Raw genomic sequence first — 24223 nt, 5'->3', positions numbered from 1 at the left:
CTTTTCGGCGACAAAATCTGAATAATGGATAGAGCTACATTCAAATTTATGGTTTCATTTTATTGACGGATGAGTTACCAAGACTTTCTCAGAGGGGATTTTGGATTTCTTGTTTAGTTTTAAAATAAGCTGTTTTTTAGTGGAAAAATGTTGTATTAATTAAATGTTTGCCTTATTTTTTGACATTCAAAACTCAATAAATGGGGCTCGGGATTAAATAATAAAAAATCCCTCTGAAAAAATCTTCCAAATATCGTTCAGTCCAAGGCTGGAATATTTGAAGTCTTTAGGTCCTAGTGATGTGGACATAGAGTCGCCACAATGACAGAAAAATGTGTTTTGAGAAAAAGGCCCTTGAAATTGCATTGTCCCATATAAGTCTATGGGGGAACATTGAATCAGTGCAATATTTAAACATGTTGTTGTGAAGATTAGTCATATTTTCTGTTTCCGGGTGAAAGCTTGTATGTTCAGAGACCAATTTGGCCCAAAACCTGAAAACTGAAAAAATTAGTTTTGCCTGTAGTGTCTCCCCTTAAGTAAAAAACACTACTTTGGTCATGACACTGGTGAAACAACGGGACACCTGGGACAGAGCTTGATTAAAACTGGGACAAATGAAAGGCTTTGGATGAAATCATGGGAAAACTGGAACGTCTGGTCACCCTAACATCAATTTCAGTGGAGTCATTTGAATTTGACTTTCATTTTCTGTGTTCAGAGAAACAAAATAACATGCTGATGGTATAGTTTTTGTTTTGTTTTTTCGACTTTGACCTCCCCACCCTCGGGAAGTGTTCCAGGTATGTCCTATTGGGAGGAGGCCTTGTGGATTGCCCCAGGACACGCTGGTGGGACTATGTCTCCGAGCTGGCCTGGTGTCGCCTTGAGGTCCCCCCAGAACAGCTGGAGGAGGTGTGTGTGGACCGGGAAGTCTGGGCATCTCTGCTGAGACTGCTGCCTCTGCGACCCGGAGCCGGATAAAGCGGAAGAAAATGGATGGATGGCATTTTGAAGAAAAATCACCCTACACCCATTCGGTTTGATTCTGTTGCTTTGTCAAGCTCCGATTGGCTACTAGTCATAAATCCCGCCTCTGCTTGATGCCTCTTCACGAGCTTGTCCAGACAACTCTCCTGCTTAGAATAAATAATGGAGAGCAGTCTGACTGGCCGGGCTGATACTATATAAATCCCATCTCTAGACACTGGTAGAACATGCAAACTCCACACAGGTATAAACCCTCACGATTCAGGAATAGAACCTGGGTAATGTCTGTTATGAGGTGAAGCGCGTTCAGAATGCTGGAGGATTTTCATTTTCAATTCTGCGTTAGTCCTGTAGCGTCTAAAATCAGCTGACTGAGGCCCTCCCCTCTGTCCACGCAGCAACACTTCATATTGACCGCCTGAGCGATGATTACATTCACCAATCGAACCCGCGGCAGCTCTGAGTAATGACATTCGCCGCACGTTCGGTTTTCATATCTCACATTCAAAGGCGTTTTGTATAAATTAGCAAACACCGACAGGCGCTGAAGAAAAGCAGGGTGGGAAGATGTACGAGTAATTATTAAAAAGCTAATCCCCCGTGTCGTTTTGCCGGGCGTTCGTCAGGGTAAATGGCTTTGTTTTGCGAAGGAAATCCACACCTCTCCGTCTTTATGACTCATGTAACGTTTGGGTGAAGAGGCAGTTTAATTTGCAGTTTCAGCCCATTCTTTTGTGGAGACAAACAAAGGCGCCACGCTCGGAAGCATGTCTCCAGTTCTGCTGTTCAGATATTTATATAATGGTATTCAAACACATCACTTCTCCTTTAGCCAGAGGTGGTCACTTATGAGTTAAATTTACTGCATATTACTTTTACTTCACTACATTTTACACTATTCTACACTGCACTACATTTTATTTTAGATTTGAAGCTAGTTCTTTCCCTTAACATAGAGTAAAAAATAGACCGAACTCACCCTTCAGGATGCTTGTAATATGAAGTACATCACATCAGATTTGTCAGAAAGTCATTACGACACTGTAGCGCTCCCGGTATGTTTCTCATCTATTCATAGATATTGTGTAATGATGTTTGGTATCCACATGCAGCACAAAAGGTGAAACTCTGAGATCCAAAGACTCTGAGATCCCAAATCCGAGAAGAAATATACATGCACATGCGCAGACTGCAACTCAATTTCAAATTCACAATTCTTTATGATATTTGTAGCACCACAGCGTATTCTATGTTGAAAGGTGAGACACTCTAAGCTTTTCGTAGGTGAAACCATTTAATTCCACGTGCCTCGGTCCCTGATAAATCCTAAGCTAAACAGAGGCTAGTTTTGATCAAAATCACAGATTTTGTTCTAGAAATGGAGATATCTGCTTTCCGATTAACACCTCTCTCCTCCTCTCTCCTCTCTGGACAGGCACTAACATTATGGGAAGAGACAAATGCCTAAATACGTCCGTTTGAAGTACATTTTCAATGACGACATTGTTGACATGTTTTGAAACACAGCGTGTTGCCGCTGATCGATCGCCTTCGTTAATCGCGTGTGCATTTACACAGCCTGGTTCTCGGGTTGAAGACTTTAACCAGTGTTGTTTTTGGCAGCCCTTTTAGTTTTAGTCTTAGACTTAGTCTTTGGGACGAAAATGCTTTTAGGTTTAGTCACATTTTAGTCATTTCAAAATGTGATCGTTTTAGTCGCGTCTTAGTCAGACGAAAATTAAAAGGTTTTTGTCAAGTTTTCGTCTTTTCCATTATAAGAAGTTATAATTATTTCGTTGAGAAATTGGGATAAATAAAAGCTTCTATTGGCTTTCTATAGCTTTTGACAAACAGATGACACCACGATAGGCACTGGCAGAAGTGGTCGGCCCACTGTGAACAGGACTTTTCCCAAAAGCGCCCGCTCTGCTCGTCCTCTGATCATCGCTTCGAGATTTTTAAATTTTTATTTTACCAACAGCGCTGTCTGCACATACGTAGCCTACCTCAACATGCTTTCTGCGTTCACACGCCACAGTACTGAAAACTGTCCTGAGAAACAATAAAGTCCCAGTGACCTGGATGTCAGACGCTCTGAGGAGGATGTGCGCTGACAGTGACCACACGCCATGGGGAGAGAGAGAGAGAAAGAGGCGCCGCTGCCCGGACGCTTCATAAGCAGCACGGCGCCGCTCTGGGTCACGTTTACCGTGTGTTCTCTCACTCCGCGCACAAACTCTATTTGTAAACGATGGGACGAAAAACGTTCTCCCATTTTTGTCTCGTAAACGTCTCATCATGTACTAGTCCCCAAAGAGCTAATTTTAGCTCGTCATCGTTACGTTATCGTCATTAAAAAAGGGGTGTCAACGAAAAGATATCGTTATCGTCTTCGTTGACGAAAACAACACTGACTTTAACAGGATGTTTCTCAGCCGTCCTTGGACCGATAACCATTTAAAAACTCAGAGAAATGTTAAAATCTCAACTGTTTCGATCTTTCCATGTGAAGCCGCTCTGCTTTGTCAATCATGCTCCAGAGAGCGAGACAGAAGTGTCAGCTCTACAGCTGTTCACTACGCAACTCCACGCCCCCAAAAAGAAACGCAGTAATATATATGAAATGTCCAGATCGTGACTTTTCACAAGTTTTTGATCGTCATTTATTTCAGTTAAGTTCATCACAGAGCTACCAAAACCACACATATGGTGTATTTGTGGGTCTAGTTTCGTAATAATAAACCCCCACAAAAACAAGTTTTTACGTTTATGGCACTCAATGTGTTAACTCCAGAGCGGGAAAATGTGGCGTCTGTGGGGGATGTGTGCAGATGTCGCAGTAGTAATAAAAAACTCATTTTGAGAAAACAGGCTCTGAAGTTTAATGTGCTATTGGATGAAGCTCCTCCTGTGGAATGTAATGCTGGTATTTTCCTCAAAGAACATGACCACATTTAGATTACATCAGGTCCGAAGGTGAAGCGCCCCCGTCAATGCCCGGGTCTAGTCTTAGAAAAACAAGATCAGGCCCAGAATGTTGACGTAAATGAACACGGCGAAGAGACAGCAGACCGCGGCACACTTTGCGAGTTTAATCCGAAAGCTTAAATTGACAAAGTGCCATAAAATGTGTATCTTAAACATATAAGACTAAGATGTTAAGGGAGAAAACAAACAAACAAAGAAAATGAAACCACGGCCTGTAAAAAAAAATCTGTTTTCGCCTGCCGTGTCTGGCCATTTACTGTACGATAAATGTCTCTTAAAAGGGAAAAAAAAACATCACCAATCATAACATTTAAAAAGAATACTTCTGATAAGATAATTTCAGTTCTGCACAGCTGAATCCTGATCCGCGACAAGAAAAAGGTGGGGAATATGAGCTGTTCGTTCAGAAAAGAAAAAAAAAGATTGGATTGAGGTTTCTGTTAAAAAGAATATGAAAGTAATGACATGCCTCGCGGCGTGGATTACACTTATGGCGGTGTGTAAACAAACGGAGCAGCCTCGACGCGGCGTTCCGGCGAATAAACAGCTTATTATGAAGATATCAGGCTTAATCCGTGAGGAAAATAATAAAAAACCGGGCCCTATCTGCAGTGAGTGACAAAGCAAACGTGGGCTTTTCCAAACCTGCATCTCCGGTTTACGCGCGTGCATCCTGGAGATACAGGCGCGGACCCTTCCTTCCACGCGAGACGCCTGGGCCCGAGCGCCAGATGGAAATCATATAATGAACACATTTTACATCCAGAGTCATTTAATTTAGCGCCGAGGCTGGAGGAGCTGAGCCGTGCCGAGGAGGAGGGGGAAAGTGTTTTTTTTTTTTTCTCTTTCATCTCGGGCCGCAAAGGCAGAGTATCCAAACAGAAACGAGGCGTCTGGTCTGATGAGCTGTTCAGTGAAAAGAGAGAGGAGCGGAGAGCGGCGCGTCTCCGAGGCGGTGTCATGTTTGCGAAAGCAGTCCCGGCACTACACGCGCGCTCGGAAATACCTTCAAAGTGGATTTAGTTAAAAGTGACTGGGTAAAACGGTTAACTAACGCGGGGGCCTGAGTGAAGCATAAAAGCGTGTTAGGATGAGGGGAGGATATCAAAAGACACGAGTGAACATCTGATAACAAAGAGAGGAAAAAGGGCCTGATTAGGACATTCAGCATGTGCTCTTCCAGGACAGAACCTCTGGCCCCCAAGATGATATTGAGATGTATTGTTATGTTATTGTTAAATACTTGTTAAAGTACTCTGAAATACAAGACGTAGGGTCAGTGTTTTTGAAATGTCCTGGCAGAACATCCCACTTGGTCGTAATGTAAAACAGTCATTCTCAAGGGGAGTGTTGGGACCCAAAAGTGGGTTACGGAACCAATTCCAGTGGGTCACGAGCCTAATAGGGAACCTATTTTTTTGGCTGGCTTGTTATCCGAGGGTAATGTTGAGTCCCAAAGCCAAAACCATGTTTTGGCTTCAAACAGAACACTTGTTTTTTCTGCATTTGCAGAAAAAAGGTTCTTCAATTTAGGCCGCAATGGTGAGGTACACAAAGGGCGGACCCTTTGTGTTTTGGCAATGATGAAATCGGCCCTCCACGACGCAGACTTGCACCATAGCGCAGGGACAGGCACCATAGAAGTTCCTTCGGGTTCCCCTACTACTAAAATCATGTACAATCGGTGAATCCTCCAGCCAGGTGATTCTGACCATCAGCCTGGCTCCACAAGGGTCCCCGGGGGCTGCACTGCGGTCGCCCACTGCTCCTTATGGGCTGCCATGGCGGCATCGGAGGATGGGTCAAAGACAAATTTTGTTGTACAGTTTTTATAATGGCAAATAAAGCACCTTAATCTCAATGTTTAGCTATGACAGGAAGTGACATCGATAGAGGTAAAGTTCCATAGCAGTTTGACTCGCCCATTTCCCATACGTTCGTTAAAGGGACTATACGGAGTTTAAAAATGTTAAAATTATGTATTTTCCTCCCCCTACATGTTCCAGCCATGTCCTAATGTGTAGAATGAGCTCAGACCTGTTCACCACAACTGCCTCTAAAATCCTGCACTGTCACTCAAAAACGTGTTACTTCGGGTCCGAAGTGCCGTCATGCATGAGCTTAATATATAAGGTGCAGTTACATGTATGACCTGAGGTGGCAGTAATGAGTATAAAATGGCGAACTTGCATCTAGCCCCTTTAAGTGTGACATCACAGACAATAGCAAAATCTTAAATATCATTTTTTTCAGCAAAAATTGTGTGTAATGTGCCATATGCATTTTAAATATAAACCGTCAGCTGTGAAATGATCGATAGCGTCCCCTCCCAAGAAAAAAGTCAACAATCGAAGCCGTTTCTCCATAAATATTCCACTGTCTCTTGAATTTGGTCGGCGTTTATTGCAGAAATACATGATTCTCAGAGTTTAGCGAACCAAGAGCGGATGAAGTCACCTCACTCTGCTGGCCTTTCAGACACGGGGCACACAAGTTTCCCAACATGCAGCGAGGAGAAACCAGTGGGTAGTGTGTCTGAAGTGTCAACACAATCAGCGCACTACATAGTCGACTAAACAGTGAAACGAGGGGTTAGCCACAGTTTGTCACCCCTTCACAATGCATTCCTCACTTCCTGTTTCCTGTGTGTGATCCTGGAGCCGGGTTGGATTATTGTGAAAATCTATCAGACCGGGCCGAGAGCATGTTCATCCAATCTAACATTTGAAATGCTCGGGACGACAGACAAATAATTCAAACAGAACACTTGTTTCCATCGCGGGTGTGGGAGGAGAGGAAGAGAGAGCGAGGCTGGGATGAGCTTGGCCCCGGGTCCTGAACATGCGGCTCGGTCCAGTTGGCTGCAGTCTGCTCTGAGCCACATTTAACCAGATCAGCCGCCGCTCCATCTGCCCCTCTCATTAATTACCCCTCTGTTTGTCTCTCTCACAGCACACACACACACACACACACACACACACGCCTTTGGGCCTGGGACGCTCTTCACAACAAACTTTGCAACATTTTATTTTTCTTATCGTCCACTCTTACATGGACTCTTGTTTATTGTCCCAAATATCCCCAAAATAGAACCGTACAATCAAATCTTTTCCAGCTCACACAGAAGCAGAAGCTAGAGACCTTGCAGGTGAACAGGATTGACAACTGCACAGTGCTCCTACTGTATAGCTGTAGTACATGCATTTATACCGTCCCATGTGAACATGTCCCAGCGGCACATCGATAAAGCCGCTCAAATGTGTTGGGTACGAGGGGTCTGCGGTCATTCCTCATGGCCTTGTTTTAAGCTCCAATAATCCCACATGGACCTGTCCCGCTCTCGTACCCAAGGTGACTTAAGGGCTGATTTAGAGCAATCAATACTCTATGACCCAACTATTTATCCTCAAACAAACAAATCCACTCATGTTCATCCATAAGTCGTCTTTCTTGAAGGACCCACTGTAAAGAGCCTTTACTTTACTTGGAGACCAACAGAGAGTACACTTTCAAATATTTTTGTTTCTATGTAACAGTAGGCGCCTTCTGTAGTATTACTCCACCCGTCAGCTGGGGGTGCAGCCTACCTGCGTTCGACCTCTGACCCCTTGTTCTTCCGTCTGTTTGCCATGGTGTGGAGGTGGTGTAGCCTCGGGCTCTCGTGAACAGGTAAAAGCAAAGTCCCGTAGTACAACTTAAGCTATGGGTCTGGGGTGCACTTTAGGCGCAGTGCGAGATGGCGGTGCTGTAGGTGGGAGGTGTGGTTCCCCACGGGCCAGTATGCGAAGCACGACATCCCCGTGTGTATGATGACTCCAAAAGCGGTATGCGCTCTGCACATGCACTAAGTAAACCAGTGTATGTTTAGAAGCTAACCTTTTGATGTATTTTTATAAGACGACCTTATCCACCTGGAACCTGTGAGACGTAACCACCACTGCTGCTCTGTTTGTGTTAAACACTGAACTGTCAACGAGATACCTGGGAATCGGTCACTGACAAAAAGACATTGCCAAACTTGTGTTTGTAGCGAAACAAACAGTAGACCTTACGATCAGTAGATGATAAAAATGTTCATTCTTATTTATGTTGGGGATTTTTTTTTTGTTCCTTAGAATTTAACAATATTGCTGCTTTGTTATTTAACGTAACATTTAGAAATATACGTATACTGTATATACCATAAGAAACCTATCGAAAAAATCTATAGGTGTCTTACTGTATATGTCCTCGTTTTTGATCATTTGCTCTAACTTTTGAAGCTGAAGTTTCCTGCTTTTCCCTGTCATAGAACTGGTCACTCTTGTTGCCTATGGCTAAAACTAGTTAGCAATAAACCTCTCTGATCAACATACTTACGATCGAATTCCCAGCGCACACCCCTGATTCAGTCCTAATTACTGCTGCAGGCCCCTATTACTCTCAGATCAGCAACTTGATCCTCGAGAGTCTTAGCTTTCAAACTAGTGCTTGTGTCCTGCAGCTTGAGGGTTGAGTTGTGATTGTAATGCCTTTTATTAAAAGAGCACAGTAGTATTCAGTAATTCTTTTGACAAGACAATAGATATAGCCGATGCTAGCTGTACTTTAACATGTTTCAGTGGTCGGACCACAAAAATTAAAAGGAGATGCGGCGATCAATCCTAACATGTGTGGACAGTTAGCAAGCCGGCTAGTAAGGCTAGTCCATCTTTGTTAGCCTGCTCAATATATTTCTCCTACGGCCGTTAGCATTTAGCCATCAAACATCCCAAATTATAAAGGATTGTTCTCAGATGTTGTCAACCCATCAACCACATTTAAGTGAGGTCAAAGCCAAGCTATAAATCTTAAATGAAGTGCAGACCTTTTGAAAAGATTCATCTCGTAAAAGTGATCTCTGAGTGAAATGCTAAATCATATTCAGTGAAGATTCTGCTTTTTGTGGGGTCGGATCATAGATTTAATAAATAGAGATTAGTGGGTCCAATTCAGCCCCATTCATCGTAATGGTCCCGAGTAAACTGTGAAAATATGGCCCTACGAAGCCTGTTCCTTAAAAGGGCAAAAAGGCGGGAAGCCCTGCACTCGTGGGATGGGCATGAGCCTCCACAAAGCTCCAGAGCCTGTCAATCAGACTTCCACTTTTCAGTGCTGATGAATAAAAACCATTGTGGTTAAAAATATGTCACCCACCCCAGCGTTGTTACATGGGTCATAGCGATTTTTAGACAAACAAAATCTCTTCAGAGCCAGGCTTTTAAACAGGGAAGGTCAGTGCACATTGAAACGCTGTTTACCAAGTGTCTTTTGGAGTTGCCCCTGGCCACCAGGGGGTGGTACAACAGCAATGTCAGCTCCTCGCCATGAGGATGAGGATAGAGAACCGCATTCTTCGCCCATTGGGTCGGATTCACATCCCATGGCCACTAAACATCATCTTATGGCTTCACCATTCATTTGTATGGGGATAGAGCACTCCATTCAAACAGGTCCGGGAAGCTGTTTGCTCACAGAACACATTTGTAGGAACAGGCTCAGATAGCCAACACTGTTTCTGTGATTTCTTTGTGTCAGCCTTTCGTCGTCATCAGAAGCATCACCTGACATGTGTGACGTGTCTTTCATCAGCTGTTAGAGGATGGATGTCTCTGAAGAGGTGCGTCCCAAGTATGTGAAAGTGTAAAAACTCCCACATCTCTGTTGACTCGATGCGCATTCAAGACAATACAAGAGCAAAGACCACATACATAGTTTTGTTGGTTATCGTCCATTTTTCTTCAGGCATTTCTAACATCACAATTCTTCACAGGGATGAGTGTATGAGCATATTTTATAATATTCAGGGAGCAATACTGTCACATGGCTGTTTAAAAACTTGTATTAAAGTTCACTGTAACATTAACGATGTGCATTAAAGCAGTACTAAGTAACTCTTCCCCCTAGAGGCCATAAGTGCAACTGCAGGTGTAGTAGCAAGTTACGATTTTTTTAACTTATTAATTGTCTTGGAGAGTAGACAGGAAAGGTGAAGGGAGAGAGGGTTACTGTGCATCCAATTATACAATGGAAATATTTTTTTTCACTCAAACTTGGCTGTAAATACTGTTTAAAGTGACGTTAGCCCGCAGTTAGCTTTGCACGTTAGCATGTTAGCTTCTTCTCCGTGATTCCATTAGTGTGTATTGCTTTCTCCGGACCGGTGGCAGTCAAGTTGCAAACATGGTTTTCTGGCCAGAGACACCAGGGGGAGATGAAAGACCCTCCAATCATCCCATAAACACTTGTATTACCCCCCACAGGGACTACGAAAAGGATTTATTAAGGTAAACAAGTTACTTAGTACTGCTTTAAAATGCAGAATAAAAAACATTGCAAGCCACAAGCATCAACACATAACTGCATAGAGAGAGACGAAATGATGTCGAATAATGCCACAGACGTCGACTAGTTTGTTAAAGCTTTAGTTTAGGTCTTTTTCCCCCCACAAATATTTGCTTTTAGTCTTTACTGAAGAACAACATTACATTCATTTATCAAGACACGTGCTGAATAGCACGTGCAAGGTGGAAAATTGGCATGAATCTTTTTGTCATGGCATCCCTGTTGAAATCGCCCGTATTACAGGATTAGGGTTCAACAACGTCGAGCATTTTGCAAAGGAGCAAATGCTTGGTGTATACATTTATTCGTCAGCCCAACCGCTGTGACAATATTATCAAGAGCTTGAGTAACAAAACAAAAAAAAATAGTGCCATGCGCTATCAGTGTGAGCTGGTACTGTTGTCTGCTCTAAACTTCGCTCATGTGTGCCATCTTTTATTCATATGGACTTTGAGTCTGCATTATGGTTTGATGGGCGGCACGGTAGCGCAGCGGTTAGTGCTCTCGCTTCACAGCTAGAAGGTCCAGGTTTGATTCCCACCTGCACGGGGGCCTTTCTGTGTGGAGTTTGCATGTTCTCCCCGTGTCTGCGTAGGTTTCCTCCGGGCACTCCGGTTTCCCCTACCACAAAAACATGAACAATAGGCCAGGATGAATGCTGTGTGTGAGTGATTGTATGGTGGTGGTCAGAGGGTCCGTTGGCGCAGACGTGTGTACTCGCGAAAGCGCTTCTGACAGTCTCCCCCAGGGGAAACTGAAGCTACAAACGTAGTTTACCACCACCGAGTATGGAGTGAATGTACAATTGTCTCTTTTAAAGCGCTTTGTGACCATGTCTGTGAAAGGCGCTATATAAATAAAGATCTTCTTCTTGATGATACTGTTGATGATGATGAATGAGAACCACATTTTCTGATTTCAAAAGCCTCTCGAATCTAGCATTGTGACCGCTGAAACAAGATACAGCTACCATCAAATGCATTTATAATCTTGTCAAAGGAACAATAGACGGATTTCAATGCTGACAAACATGAGCCATGTGACAGATGTGCGCGCACATACTCAAAGCAGAAACCAGGTGCAACATCGCGTATCAGTCATTTATATTAGATATCAGTTGTGTTACGCTCCAATAATGGAAATGAATGTACCGCTGTTACGACTCGAAGATAGTTAAAAGTATGTAGAAAGCAAAGGAAACTCACTTTAAAGAATCTATATCATGCTATTTTAGCCATTCGAAAGTATAGGCATTTATATGATATGTTGTACCTCTACCACTATAAAGTTCTCATTTTTGTCGGGGTATTTTTCTAACCCGGAAGACACAACGCTTCGATTCAGTTAACTCCGCCCCTCTCTCCGAGTTAATGTTGCTCGTGTAGTAGAAATATAAATAAGTGAACTTATTTCATAATGCAGTTATAAGGAGTTTGCAACAGAGCTTCATAAATGGCGAACACACAAGCTAACACGCGTTACTTAAATCTAAAGGCCAACGTGTCCATGCGCCGTGTCAACACATGCTTGAGCGCGGGTGCATGACGAAACTTCAAAGGCTTTTCTTAAACCGTATGACGATTGTTGCAAGAGAGAGGGAGAGTGTGCTCAGTTTTTTGTATGTTAATCGTAAATTGGCAACAGACGGAGTCTCCCTGCTCAGACTGAAGCAATATTTCTCTTCATCAGCTGCTCCTCTCGTCCCTCCCAACAAAGTTTACCTGGAGTCTCTTTGTGCGTCAGCCATCAGACCCGACTGTGTCACTGCAGACGCGCAAAAGAACATGTGTTTTCCTCGCTGGATTCAGCAGATCTGAATCTGAGGTATACATTTAAGTCCTGGATTGTTGGTATTTGTGCAGTCAACAATGCAACACAATGGCGTGTCAATCGTGTGGCGGTGCTACTACAATATAGTTTTTTGCACGCTTAACATTTCTTTTTAATGATAATTGGGAATCCATGGTGACACCTAAATACTTGTATTCTTGCACCACTTGTAGTGCTTGCCCATCCACCAGAACTATTGGGTCGCTCTCTTTGGTTGCCGACTTAGAAAAGAACATACACATAGATTTGCTAGCATTTAGGTGGAATTTTGAATTTTTTAGATGCTGTTGTGCTGATCCAGTTTTCCTCCACACATGACATTGTGTGTTCCTCCCAAACTATTCAACTTTGGGTTAATCAGTCCACTGAATATTTTGCCAATACTGCAGTGGAGCATCCAAGTGCTCTTTCGCAAACCAAAGTGAATAGTTTATACATTACACATTCTTGTGATTGAAGACCACATTTTATGACCAAGTTAGGCAGAAATGTGAGAAATTCCAAAGCGCTCACGTACAGTTTCCTCCCACAGTATGTGCCGCTGCTGGCATTAGAAGTGTTTTGTTTCTGCACTGAAATGTAAACAGAATTTCTATTGACCCTGTTCTCCACACATTATTTTGAGTTATAAAGCGCGAAATTCCAATGCCAAGTTGTCCGAAAGCAGATTAAAATAATGAGCAAGGAGGTACAACTTTAAAGGGGGGTATTATGCAAAATCGACTTTTTCAAGCTTTACATCATGTTATTATGTCACTCCCTCATTAAAAACATGCCTGAAGTGTTGCCTTGGCACATTCACGTATTTTTGAGTAATCTGTAAAAACTCTGATGGCAGCCATTTTAGGGATAGCTTTGCCTGAGTCCTCCTAGGAACGCCCCCACCTCCTGGAGACGCCTCCGAGCTTTCGTCACCAGCCGAGTAACCAACCACTGCTCCTCAGCAGAACCCCCTCCCCACTGATGCCGCCGACACATAGACTGTAGAAAAAAAGGGACGTCTTCTGCTCACTCCTCCCCGTTTACCAGAATGAGAGTCAGAGGTTCTTAAAGAGACAGAGGCCTATTTCAAGACATTTGCTTCAGCCATTTTGAGAGAGACATTTTATACAAGGCAGTTATTCTAATTTACTGCATTTACAGACCAACAGAAGGTTTGGTCATCATTGTAGTGTGATATAGACTGGTGCTATGTGATTGAAAAAAGCATAATACCCCCTCTTTAAGAGCGCAACATGAACCGTGAGGATGATGCATATTTGATGAGGTCCATCAATAGAGCACATTGTTTAAGATCTTTGCATATTCATAGATTTGGTGTTAGGTCAGGGATAATTATTTCTCTTCAATGTTAATGAAAAGCAAGCATATGTATATGTGCGCTACAGAGAACCTCTTATGTGCTCTATTTATCTTAATTAAGATACTACAGTATAAAAAAGATAAAAAGTCCTAGGGGCGAAATTAAATAGCAGAGAACTGCACATTAAAGCAACATTAGCAAACAAGTTTCGGAAAACAAAAACGATATCGCTGAAGAATCAAGTAAAGTGAAAATTAATTTAACTAATTCAAATAAACTGTTGCTTCTATTAAGGGGAGATTATTGTTAATATTGATAAGTATTGATAACCATTAGTTATCTCTTTAGGGTTAGGATTAGGGTTTGGGTGGGCCATTAATAAGTATATTATTCATGGCCCATTATTTACTAATGCTTATTTATACCTTATTTATACTTAATAGTAATTTAAAGATACTATAATTAGTTAAACTTTCTTTATGCCTAACTATTAACAGACAAAACACATGTAATCTCTGAAAGAAAGAAAGAAAATCCTTTATGGGAGATTCGACGGAGTGAAGTCGCTGCGATGATACAAGTCTAAGGAGGTTCATGGGCATGTTTTGCCCCATGGATTGGTGACATAACTTTTCTCAGGGATGTTGTTTTTGTACAACAGATTAAAGCAGTACTAAGTAACTCATGCCCCCAGAGGCCATAAGCGCCACTGCAGGTGTCGTAGCATGTCACGTTTTTTACTCATTAATTGTCCGTCAGTAAATACTACGCTGACAGAAAAGACATAATTGGCTGTAAATACTGCTTAAGTGGCACTAGCCTGTGGTGCTTAGCCTGTTAGCTTCTTCTTTGTGATCCTATTAGTGTGTATTGCGCCACCGACCCGTAGGCAGCGAAGTTGCAATTGTGGTTTTCTGCCCAGAGACACCAGGGGGAGATGAAAGACCCCCCAATCATCCCATTTACACTTTTATTACCCCCAGAGGGACTACGGAAAGGATTTATTAGGTAAACAAGTTACATAGTACTGCTTTAAATGCTAACTTTAGCTCTGCTGCTAGCGCAAATGTCTCGAGCTGTTGCTGTAGTGGCCTACTGGTTTATTTGTGCGTCTTTTTAATCATTAAAGTGCTTATCGGGCGATGTAGTCTTTTTAAAATGCTCTGTTTATCATTCTCATGCTGCAACAAGTGGGAACTTGGCTTTAAAAAGACTGGAAAATCGTAACCATGCTGCTTAGCTTCCCCTCCTTTTTATTGTTCTCACTGAATAAAGTCAGATTGGACATGTGCTGTTAGCATGACCGTGGCACTTAAATGTGTGTGTTTAATTATATTCTTGTAATGCAGCAAGTACCTGCTGAACTGTGTGGGCAGTGGAAACACCGTTAGCTTGATTTTAACGTTGTGCACAAAGTCAATTAGGGAAACTCTTCTAAAAGCTTTGATTTGGAAAACCAAGCGCCAAAAAAGGGTCTTGTCTGTCATTTTGTATCCGAGCTGCAGCTTCACAAACTTCTGTCTCAAAGGTTTGACGTACACAAGCCATGTCTTTTCCCCCCATGTCACGCTTTTGAGTAAATTAAGGGAGCGAAGTCACTGTACATCTTGTGAAAAAGTCCCGTCCCCTCTGCCTAAGTCAGCGTTCATAATTAGCTTCCCTGTTTTTTACGCTGTAAGTGATTCTTCGTTAGTGTCTAGACTTAATCCCAAAGTAATTAAGAATTTAAATACAAGCAGTAACTACAGAGCAGTGGCTGGGGTCTTTCACTGCACGTCTGAGCCCTCGTTTTAATTTATAATCACATTCATTAGAGTATAATGCGGCAATTTAACCTCAGGGAACTCACAACTTTTGTCATTTTAATTTTAAAGGCTTTTGAAGTTGTTTGTCCTCTGCATTTGACCCATCTTTCAAGCATGAGAGAAGATGCTGATGTTGTGCTCGGGGAAGCGGAATTGGAAATTCTAGAGTATACCTTGTTTGTTTTACTGCACAAAAAAAGGTCACACACTATCTAGTTGGACGCCTTCGCTGTAACATTGTTTCAATAAGCTTCTGCGATGTGGAAAGATCCAGTGTTGCGTTCAATTTTCTCCAAACTCTTGTATTGTTGATGGGCGGGTGCAACCACTGCGTGAAGCCTTCTCCGCAGCACATCCCAAAGATTCTCCCTGAACCACTCTTTCACAACGTGAGCCCGATGAATCCTGGCATTGCCATCTTGGAATATGCCCGTGCCACCATCGACTGATGAAATAACATCCATTCAGGCCTCTTCTACTGCTAATGCGCTTGTATCTGTTATTCCTGGATTTTAGTCATGTCTTACCAGGTGCCCATTCTTTGACTAACCAGACTTTTATCATAGATATGTAAGTGTGGACTGTAACATTAACATGGCTGCACAATCTCCTACGACGCCTGCTCCATAAAAGGGCAAAAAGGCGGGGCAGACGGACCGCCTACGAGCCTCAACTGTGCTCCAGAGCTTGTCAATAGATTTAGGCTTCAGCTTTTTATTGCTGTACAAAAAACAGCGTGATTAAAAATGTGACACCAAAAGTGAAGCTTATTTTCAGAATTATACAAGGTGACATTCCCACTACTGCATTCAGAGGGCACTCCAGGCCAATTTGAAATCATCACCTAACTTGATTTTATTTTTTTGTCTTTTATTTTATCTGTGATATTAATTTATATACGTAATTTTTTGTATAGGATGCATTTTGCATTGCAAAAGACTCCTCTCCTTCCCACACAGCGGTCCACATAGCTTACAGGCCCTTCATGTATCCCCCCCGGCCTACGGTTTCGTCCGCCTTTTGATTCGGGGACATAACAATGCCTCACATGTCCCGACTGTAAACCCTCTCCGCCATTTTTGCCGCTTTCCCACAAGAAATCCACATAAACCTTTGGCAGATCGGGCTCCCATCGGGTCCCGGACTGTCTGTGTTTGCCCTGTCCCCCTCATTACCGCCGCTATCCGCTGCTCCGGTGTCTAACAAAATGCCAGGAGATCTCCAGAGAAGCGGCTGTTTGTTCTTCTGTCTACAGCCCAGAGCTCTAACCTTCGCGCGGACCTTTGTGTTGGCTTCTGTTCACGTCGACAAGACAAATCAATGCTACGGAGGACCGCGGGCTCCGCGCAGCGTTAGCGGCTAAGTGTCGGGATAACCATATGGCAGCAGCTGATATTGCACACTATGTTCCCGGAACTTTCACCCAACACATAGAACGAGATTCAAGCTTCTTTTATTTTTTTTTCGCTTTAATTATCCCAGTCCCAGTCGAAAAATGGCAAAAATTCCAATTTTGCATGGTTGGATCTAAAAAGGTTCCAAGTCGAACATCAGTATGCAGAGAAGAAATGAGGGGGGTCAAACTAAAAATGTTGTTTACGTTTTATTGAAAACAGCAAATAACCAGAAATAGGCTGTTTTTGCCGCTGTTCAAAATAACCACATGCCTTTAAAGGAATAGGCCATTCCTTTAAAGGCCAAATCTGTGTCAAAATGTGTATTCAGTGTCATTTTCTGGCAAGTAACTGTCATGACGTCCTGATGGAAAAGGCAAAAAAAAAAACAGCAACTTTGTTTTGAACGTGGTTGGGTTGTTGAGCTCCATGGGCCTTTCGCAGTGAAAAATAACGTCTCCAGCACTGACCCGGAGGATCCGATTGGCCGTCCGTCAAGACACTGGACGATCCTGGACCCAAAGGAAGGCTGTTACAGGAGCCGACTGGCCTGTGCAGATGTTGCAGAGAGCTCATGACTGAGGGCCCTCGTCTGTGTGGGACCCACCGGGTTCTTTATCTGGGGAATGCTACAGTTCACAATGCCCGTAGGACGAAGAACTTCTTCAGAAGAATAGCGTCACTCTTTTGGACCATCCTGCGTGATCCAACTGAGAACTTTTGGGGATGGATGGTACAAAAATGTTCCAGACACTAAAGGCCCTTCGTGAGGCCCTTCCTGGAAAGTCACAATGCTAATTCAATTTCGATTCTTTCTTCTCTCCATCAGAATGTTATCACTGCGAAACAAACACAAGTCACCACTTTCCTTGGTTAAACATTCTCACCTGCACAGAGTTTTCCGTTAAACACCTCCCTCGTTGTTGTTTTTTTTTTTGATGCTGTTTGGCCTCATTAGCAGTGTTAAAAGCTGCTTTCACGCACTTTACTTCGATTACATTTTCGAGGTGCTAACGGCCGCGGCTAGTAAACATTCAGGTCCTAAAGTGGAGCGGTACTTGTTTTCATTTGCAGTTACCAAGAGCGGGAAAAGCTGTTTTTTTTAGCGATGCACCAATTTCCACCTTGTTTAATTAGCCAGAGACGAGGCGATGTGTTGAAGGCCGATCCTCGACTAAATTGTCTATTTTCTCTGCTGGATTTAATATGGAAGTCATTTCTGGGCAAACAATAAATACGCCTGGGTGCCTACGGTTGAGTGAAGCTGATAATCACGAAAAAAACAAACAATAGGTGCCTTTGAAAACGTAGAACCTCGAAACCCAAAGAATGGGCCAAAATTCTCTTTTCAAACTTTTCGACTTCAAGGTTACGCTCTAAAGGTGCACTTTTGCCTCGCGTTTGGCGTCTGGCAGAGTGCGCGGTACGTTTTTTTCCCCTGTTTAATTTGAGTGCTACACTTTGGAGCTTTTTTGGCAGGGAACGTCTCGACTAAGAGCATCCAACAGGACATTAGCAGCAAACAGTGGCAAAACATATTTATCAAAGCTAATTCTGCAGATGAAAATGTACCCGCCGTGTTTCTCTCCGGCCTCAGAGGAGTTTAACTTAAGTCTGAAGTGAAATATGACGCAACAAGCTAAAAGTACGACTATGATTGGTCATTTTTTTCGCGTGTAGCACTTTCAGATTACTTTTGGAGATATGAGTTTTTAAGATTAATGCCGGATAAAGGCTGGTGCTGCTTTTTTTTCCCCCTCACGCGTATGCAATTCTAAATGACTTTATTGCTTGTTATGACTATTCGCCCAATTAATTTTAAAAGGCCTATATTATTCAGGATATTTAGTTTATAAAGCCCCCGAGCTTTAAAGTCCTTCACCAAACGCTATTTACGCGGGTTTTAGGCAGGTAGAAGCAACTCCGACTTAATGCTTTGTAATGGAATCTAAACACCTTCAAACTATATGTGTTTAGAATGCCACAAATGTAAAAACAAAGAAAAGAGGAGCAGGTTGTGTTCACGACATTCTAGAATGTCGTATCTTCAGGTGGATCGGGGGCCGATGCAACTCAAAGGGAGAGGAGACCAACATCAATCACCAATATTGTCACCGCTTTTGGACACCTTTTAGGAGGCAGTCATTTGACCTTGGTTCATATGTGCTGAGAGAGAAGACCTTGAACTTTGTGACAGTTTTTGTTTCATGTGGATATGTCACAAATTCTGCCTTTTGACAGTTAGCATAGTTACAATAGATATCTTAGCTGAACCAACTCCATTTTAAATAGGTCAGAACATCAGAACAGCCCATTGGTGGGTTGCAGTTTCTAGAATGTGATGATGTCACCGGACCCAGCGGGGGGCAGGGGCCAGTTTTTCCTATTAACAGCATTACACGTTACAAGTCGTAACTAAAAAGAAAATGTATGAATTATAAAAAATATCATTAATATCAGTCACTGGGTCCATGAGCTCTCTGTACATGACCAAAAATGTCCTAAAAAACCCAGCAATAGAAACAAACGACATCTCTGGAATTGCCCATATATGGTCATGTTTGAAACAGTTAAGGGGAAAACAAAGAAGAGAAAAATCTTCACTTTCTCCAATTATTCAAAAACAACTTGCAAAATGCAGAATTATTGATAAAGTTTTCTACCCAACAAAGATACAAAGACATGGAGACGAGCAAAGTGGTTTGAAAAACCCTTAATTACATAAATAAAGGAGAATGCTAAAGGCTCCTTCATGCTTCACAAGACGCAAGAAGTTCTTGTTCTTGCACCCTGAGCCACAGAACAAAATGAAGTCACTTTTGTAACTGATGACAGTTCCATGACGACCAGGCAAAAGGGACTTCATTTTGTTCAGCGGCTCAGGGTGCAAGAACAAGAACTTCTTGTGTCTTGTGAAGTATGAATGAGCCTTAATGCTACATGAACAGTCTGCTGTGAGAAAATATCCACATAGACCCGATTTAGACTTGACTTTATTTGTATGTGATACACATACATATGTCGCCATAAAATGGCTAAAAAAGAGTGAAAAATTGTGTTTCCCAAAGGATTATGTTTTCCCCCTCGGCGAGGCCACGCCCCCTTCTATGACCCAATACCGTGTATCTATGGTTTAACATCGAGGTGGTGATAAGGTAATAATTCCATGGAGGAAACTATGGTAACTGTCAAAATGCAGATTTTTAGTTGAGGTTTTTGGTTTATATCTCCTGTCATTGCTGGGACAATCCACATGAAACAGAACGGTCTCAATGCTCGTCGTCTCTGTCTGTACATATGGTCCAAATATATTTCTCATAAAGGTGTCCAAAAGCAATATTCAAAATGAGGTGCTTGATCGTGGTCTGATGAAAGGACTTTCAGGCAAAAGATGAATGCGGCAGGTTTGTGAATCCAATCACTTCCCTCCCAAAAAAGATTGAAATAAATGAAAACATTGTGACTCCTATGGCTGGGTTGCAGGTGACATCACAGCATTCTAAAGACCTATATACTATTATATAGAGGAAAAATAATTTTGTTTTTGAGGACGTTTTTGGTCTTGTACAGAGAGATCATGGACCCAGTGACTGATATTAATGATAGTTTTTTTTTATTCATATATTTTCTTTTTAGCTCCGACTTGCTACTTGTGAAAGTGTAATGCTGTTAATAGGAAAAACTGGCTCCTAGGTCCGATGACATCATATTCTAGAACCAGCAACCCAGAATAGAGTTGAATAGATACAGACGGCATCTCGTCATAGAAGGGGGCGTGGCTTTGCCGAGGGGGAAAATAGAATCTTTAGAGAAACACAATTTTCCACTCAGATATTTTCTGGTGGAACATTAACTTATTTATCACACATAAATAAAGTCAAGTGTAAATCGGGCCCATATGGATATGTTCTCACTGCAGATTGTTCAGTAGAAGTGAAAAAACGGCAGTTGTAGCAAGCGCTCGCTAACCATTAGCATTAGCCAGATGCCAACATGGAGCATCGTGTTAGCATTCTCTGTTATTTATGTATTTATGGGCTGTTGAACCACTTTGCTCCTCCCCATGTCTTTGTATCTTTATTTAATAGAAAACTATTTTCATAATTCAGCGTTTGCTAAAGTAATTTTTTAATAATTAGATAAAGTTTAGGTATTTCTCAAAATTGTTTTCCCCCTTAACTGTTTTCCAATATGACCATATATGGGCGATTCCAGAAATGCCGTCTGTTTCTATTGCTGGGTTGCAGGTGACATCACAGCGTTCTAAAGGAAAAATTATTTTGTTTTTGAGGAAATTTTTGGTCTTGTACAGAGAGATCTTTGACCCAGTGACTGATATTAAAGATCATTTTTTAAATTCATATATTTTCTTTTTAGCTACGACTTGTGAAAGTGTAATGTTATTAATAGGAAAAACTGGCTCCTGCCCCCCGCTGGGTCCGATGACATCATCACATTCTAGAACCTGCAACCCAGCATATTGCATTCACATGACATCACTACATTCTAAAAAGTGAAGGAAGTGAAGTGAAGGTGAAGGAAATCTGAACATTCCTTGACAGCAACTATGGCAACTGTCAAAATGTAGATTTTTTTTTATCTTAGTTTTTGGCTAATACATCTGTCGTTGCAGGAAACATGAAACAAAAACCGCCACAATGTTCAGTGTCTGCTCTGTCAGCATGCATAAACTGAGGCCCAATTACTGTCTCATAAAGGTGTCAAAAAAATGTGCGTTATGTTTGTCAGAAGAAAGAACTTTCAGGGATAAGATGAATGTGGCAGGTTTGTGGATCCAATCACTTTCACGTAATGATACATTTCAACATTTGTCAAATTTTCTTTTTGGAGATGTTCTTTTTGTCTCTCCCATAGAAGGGGGCGTGGCCTCGCCGAGGGGGAAAACACAATCTTTTGGTAAACAAATTCTTTTTTCTTTTATCACTCTTTTTAGCCATTTTCTGGTGGTATGAACTTATTTATCACATACAAATAAAGTAAAGTCTAAATCGGGTCCATATGGATTTTTATTCACAGCAGATTGTTCAGTAGAAGCAAAAAAAACTGCAGTCATAGCGTTAGCATTAGCACATTCTCCGTTATTTATGTATTTATGGGCTGTTGAACCACTTTGCTCATCTCCATGTCTTTGTATCTTTATTTAGTAGAAAACTATAATCATAATTTAGCATTAGTTAAAGTCGTGTGACTGTTTCCAAACATGACCATATATGGGCGATTCCAGAGATGCCTTCTGTATTCACCTTATTTCGCTCCGCCCACTTTTGCCTCTTTTTGCTTTGCACTTCCGTTGTACAGACACTTCCGGTCGAGCGCGAAGCCTTCATTTAAACGGAGAAAGAGGGAAAATATTCTCTCAATGGTCACTTGCACCAACATGTCAACACTGCCCCGTTTTTCGGCCGCGCTGAGAAACGGGGCAGTGTTGACATGTTGTTGCTTTGTTTTCGTGTAGTAACTGATTTTATGTGGACTTCTCCGGTCCCATGTTAACAGATAGGAGAAAAGGGGCGGGCACAATTCATGGCAGAGCCCACACGGACGTCCGGAATAAGGTCACTGCCCTTCTTCTGAAATTATGACGTCATCAAATTCTAGAATGTGAGCTCAACCTCTGAGGGAAAATAGTCACGATCAAATGCAGATTGGATAGATAGATACAGACGGCATCGCGTCATAGAAGGGGGCGTGGCTTCGCCGAGGGGGAAAATAGAATCTTTTGGGAAACACCATTTTCCACTCTTTTTAGACATTTTCTGGTGGAATATGCAAGCGTCAGTTGTAGCTAGCGCTAGCTAGCCCTTAGCATTAGCACAATGCTAACATGATGCATCATGTTAGCATAGAATCTCTGGAATCGCCCATATATGGTCATGTTTGAAAACAGTTACGGGGGAAAACAATTTGGAGGAAAATCTAAACTTTCTCTAATTATTCATAAAATACTTGAACAAATGCTGAATTATGAATATAGTTTTCTACTAAATAAAGATACAAAGACATGGAGAGGAGCAAAGTGGTTCAACAGCCCATGAATACATAAAAAAACGAAGAATGCTAATATGACGCTTCATGTTAGCATCGTGCTAGTTCTAATGCTAGCTACGATTGCTGTTTTTTTCCCCGTTTTTTTTTCAGCTCCTACGGAACAATCATTTGTGAATAAACATATGGACCCGATTTAGACTTGACTTTATTTGTAGGTGATAAAAAACTATACACCAGAAAATGTCTAAAAAGAGTGAAAATTTCAGCTATTTCTGGAGTTGAATGTGTTTTTTAAACATAATGTATGTATTTTTCAACAAATCCACCAGATACAGACTGGTATGTCAATATTTTCAATGAAGTTCAGCTTGAATGCAGTTGGAATCCAGTTTAATACTTTTTAAAGGGACTAGATCGAGGCTAGCATTTTTATACTCGCTACTGCCACCTCAGGTCTTAACCGCAGTTTCTATATTAATATTATGTATTATAATATCTATATTAAGCTCGCGCATGACGGTTCTTTGGCTCCTAATTAACACCTGCAGTGACAGTGCAGGGTTTTAGCAGCAGTTGTGGTGACTAGGTCTGGGCTCATTTTACTCATTGGGACATTGCTGGAGCAAGTAGGGGGTAGAAAATACATATTCTTTAAATATTTTGAAGGTACACTGCGTAACAATTTGGATTCTACTTTTACCAATACAAAACTTGCTCCAAATGAGCAGTTATAAAGAAAGTACAGAAAGAATGGATTTGAATGAGGACCTAGCCCGTTTAAATCTCATGTTTGGCTACCTTTAGTCGACATCTGCCATCTTCTCCATAACCCTCATTGTTTTATGACCTGGACAAAATATCACGGAACAATGAATCTTTTACTCCAGACTGAGTAACCTCTAATTCAAATCATGCCCTTCCCCTATTTGCATTTCAAACCCATATTTTTTCTTTTCTTTCTTTCCCCTTTTGTCTCGCCATCTGTCAGCTCCCGCCCACGGGACGCACTCAAGATCCAGCCCAAATTCAAAAATAACATCTTAGGAGGCTGGAGTAGACATGCACGCACTCACCCGTACAGTATAGTCAAGATATGTGAAAACAGAGAGCGATCGGCGGCTCCGTGGCCCAACAGTCCAACGGTTGTCGGCCAAATCCCAGCTCTGAGCAGTGCATAGTGACCTGTTGTGACCTGTAAACTGGAAAGAACAACTGGGAGAAGAAGGAGGGCACTGCGACATGACATCAGTGGGTGGGACAGAGAGGAGGAAACAGGCCAAATGAAGGAGTACGCCAACTTTGTAAATGGAACAACTAGGGCTGCAACTAATGAACTTATTGTTATGATTACCAAGAGTGTTTTCTATGTGAAGAGATGATTCACAAATGGATCCATGATTAATTTTGTCTTAATTGCGCCAGAACAGACTTGCTTAGACTCTCTGCCAAGTGCAACAACTCACCATGGGGCTTGGTAAATTGAATCAACTTGGTCGATTGTTTCCAAGTGAAACGTTTGCGTCTTTCTAAAAGTGAGTCCA

The 24223-nt window shown here is 42.0% G+C and overlaps 1 protein-coding gene across 1 annotated transcript in view; it reads right to left on the bottom strand.

Moving 5' to 3' along the window:
- Nucleotides 1-23849, bottom strand: part of sgcd (sarcoglycan, delta (dystrophin-associated glycoprotein)) — a 426694-nt gene extending 402845 nt beyond the window's left edge. Inside the window, exon 1 of the mRNA XM_079565997.1 lies at nt 23756-23849. The gene's annotated coding sequence lies outside the window, so the exon portion shown is untranslated. The remainder of the gene's footprint in view (nt 1-23755) is intronic.
- Nucleotides 23850-24223: the final 374 nt, after the last annotated feature.

This window comes from Gobius niger, assembly GCF_951799975.1.
Source record: "Gobius niger genome assembly, chromosome: 11".
Taxonomy (NCBI): domain Eukaryota; kingdom Metazoa; phylum Chordata; class Actinopteri; order Gobiiformes; family Gobiidae; genus Gobius; species Gobius niger.
This window is presented reverse-complemented; position numbering and strand designations above follow the sequence as displayed.